Source organism: Marmota flaviventris, chromosome 10 (genome assembly GCF_047511675.1).
Source record: "Marmota flaviventris isolate mMarFla1 chromosome 10, mMarFla1.hap1, whole genome shotgun sequence".
Classification (NCBI taxonomy): Eukaryota; Metazoa; Chordata; class Mammalia; order Rodentia; family Sciuridae; genus Marmota; species Marmota flaviventris.
This window is the reverse complement of record NC_092507.1, coordinates 110,065,900-110,068,901: the sequence shown is the minus strand read 5'-3', so window position 1 is coordinate 110,068,901 and position 3,002 is coordinate 110,065,900.

Here is a 3,002-nt window from a genome sequence, read left to right as displayed (position 1 = left end):
CCTGATGCCACAGATCTCTCCTGTTATTGGCAGACAAACAACTCAGCAGGGTGGGTATGTGCCTAGAAAGGCTCTGTGGGTTTTTCCAAGGACAAGGGTCATGCCCCCCTTCCTTAGGACAGGCCTTGAGTTATCTATTCAGGTAGAAGCTGCTGTTATTTATTTATTTTCAAAAGTGGAGTCACATCAGTTTCTCAGAAGGAAAGGGCTTGGGACAGGAAAAGGGATTTTTAGAGTCCCTTGTCCCAATGGAGTTGTTCAGGGGAAGTGGCTGAGATCCAGGATTGGCCAAGAGACCCTGCTGATTGACAGGCAGTACCTTGGGTGCCTGGTTGTTGTTTCTTTCACTTGTGAGGGCTGCTTGGTGCTTTATTCCTAAGTCACCGCCACCCACCTGACAGTTTTATTTTCTGTGATGTCAATTTCTGCTGTTAATCCACAGCCACTCACCTCCACAAGCAGTTATACACCTATTGCTTTGTTTCCATCCTGTAGAGGAACAAACTAATGCTGGATATCCATTCCATCATTTTTTCTATAAAAGTGTTTTATATTCTAGATACAAGTCCTTTAATATATTAAAATATTTTTCCAGTCTGTAGATTTTCATTTTTAAAGGGTACTTTCTGAAGTGAATTTTTAATTTTAATGACTTTCTATTTTTCAATCCTCCTCCCATTTACTACTCTCATTTTTACCTAATTCGAGGTCACAAAGATTTTCATCTGTTTTCTATAAAGAAGTATATCATTTTGGCCATCATTTAGGACTATAATACATTTGGATAGAAATTATACATGTGTTAGTTAATGGTCTAAATTCAGATGATTAACTGGTTTAAATTCATTGGGCTGGGGAGGATAGTCTTTAAGTAAGTAATGCTTGACAACTGGATTGTCCACATGCTTAGGGAAGGTCAGGGCATGCTACATAAAATGAGGCTCATCAATAATTGGCATTAGAGGTATTTTCTTAATATAACAAATCACAGATTAAATGATATTTTGTATTAGAAGAACTCACAAAGTTCACAGGTCAGCAAAGGAATATATAAGTTATGATTTCCCTATTCTCTTATCAAATACAGTTGCAGAAGTGGTCACGAGATTGTTGGGCTCAAAGTATTGGTCTTCATTCCAGCATAGGGATATTAGCCTCCTTTATTATATTTTTGTATCAGGTAAGTCCAAGAGATTAGCTTTATCAATGAAGAAACCCAAAGAACATTGGTGCCAGATTCTGAATTTGGCATGCTGGCTGTTCACAAAAGTTATATGGGGAAATCAGATTCCTTGCATCTGGAGTCCTTGGGACTCGTAAGAAGTATTTTCCTCTCCCTAGAAAAGAAAGTCACCTACTCCATGGGGTGTGCTGGGCACAGTCCCTCATGCTGGGAAAAGGGAAATCCCTCTTCTGAGATATCTTGTTAAACTCCTTTGGTTGTTATGCTCAAATTCGGGAACCCCCAAAAGACCACCGGAGACCAAGATCGATGTAAGCAGCAAAGAGGTGTTTATTGCAAGCTAGCTCAATCCTCCGCTTGCACTCAGCAACTGGTGACGCTGAGAGGCCCCGAGCCTAGGGTTTGCAGCAGTTTTATACACTCTTTGGGAAAGGTAGGGACTTCACATACATCATAACATCTCTTAGCAAATCATCACACACCACGGGAAAATCATAAAACAACTCTAAAACATGATTAGCATATCAAGTGGCAGGAAAGAATCTGGAAAGGATTATATTGGTTAGTTCAAGGGGTTGATGCACTTAAAAATGATTGGTTTAAACCGTAAGGGTGTTGCAAGTGGGGTATGTGCCAAGCTGCAGGGCTTCTAGTTTAGATATTGGTCACCACACCTAGGTGGGGGCCATCTGAAATTTCAGATATTTCGATATCTTGGCCTATCTTAGGTGATCACCATCTGCAGCTTTTCTGAGAACTGTTTCCACAGAGCTTTTCTGTGGTATTTTCCTGACTTTAGGACTACAGTAGGTCAGAGGTTAAGTTTCAGAGCAAAATGAGGTCCCAAGTAGAATGAGGTTGCTTAGGTCTTTCATGGTCACTTTAGAACCATTATGCTCCTTGTATGTCCTGGAGAGGTAAATTTGGGAAAGAAAAGCATATGATAATTTTTAAAACTACAGGAGTAAATGAAATAATTTAGGGTGAAATTATTTGTGGGTAAAAAGAAAAGTCTCAGGAGTGAATCCTGAACAGAGATACCAACATTCAGAGTCTGAACAGAGGGGAAGGAGGGGCCAAGGTAAGGAGACTGAACAGGAGTACTGGGAGGCAGGCGAAAAGGAAGAATGTGCAGTTGTGCAAGTCAAGCGAAGAAAATGTTTCAAGAAGGAGAATGTGGTTCACTATGTTGGAGGCTACTGAGACACCAGATGCAATGAAGGAACTTACCACCGGTTTCAGCAACATTAAGTTCATCAGTACCCCAGTAAGAGCAATTTCCAGGAAGTGTTGTGTGTAAAGGCCAATTAGAAGTCAACACATTATCATCTATGTGTGGAGGAACAGATGGAGAATAGTGAAGAGAGTGACTACACAAAAAGCTTGTTCAAAAATTTGTGGCATACTTTGTGTTCCTCTAAGACTATGTTTGGTACATAAAGCTCCTCAGGTGGGTTGCTGAAGCACATGGGCCTAATTTAATTTTTAATGAGTTCAGAACAGTCCTGTAATTTATTCTTCTACTTCTTTAAAGAAAAGATTCTCCTTAAATCTTCCCACTATTTGGAAATGAAAAGAAACTCAATAACTCATATAATTGCATTTTTCCCTCCACTGTGAGAAACATCAGACATTTTGAAGGAGATATATCCCCATTAGTTAATATGATTAATATTATTTAAATCAGGTATTATATGCAATTTATATCATGTTGAAGCAGAGCACATTTTTGTATTGCCTCTTATAAATACTTAAAGTAATTGTTATGTATAATTCCTTTTAGTTTTGTGTTCTAATGAACTATTTGTGCAACTCTAGA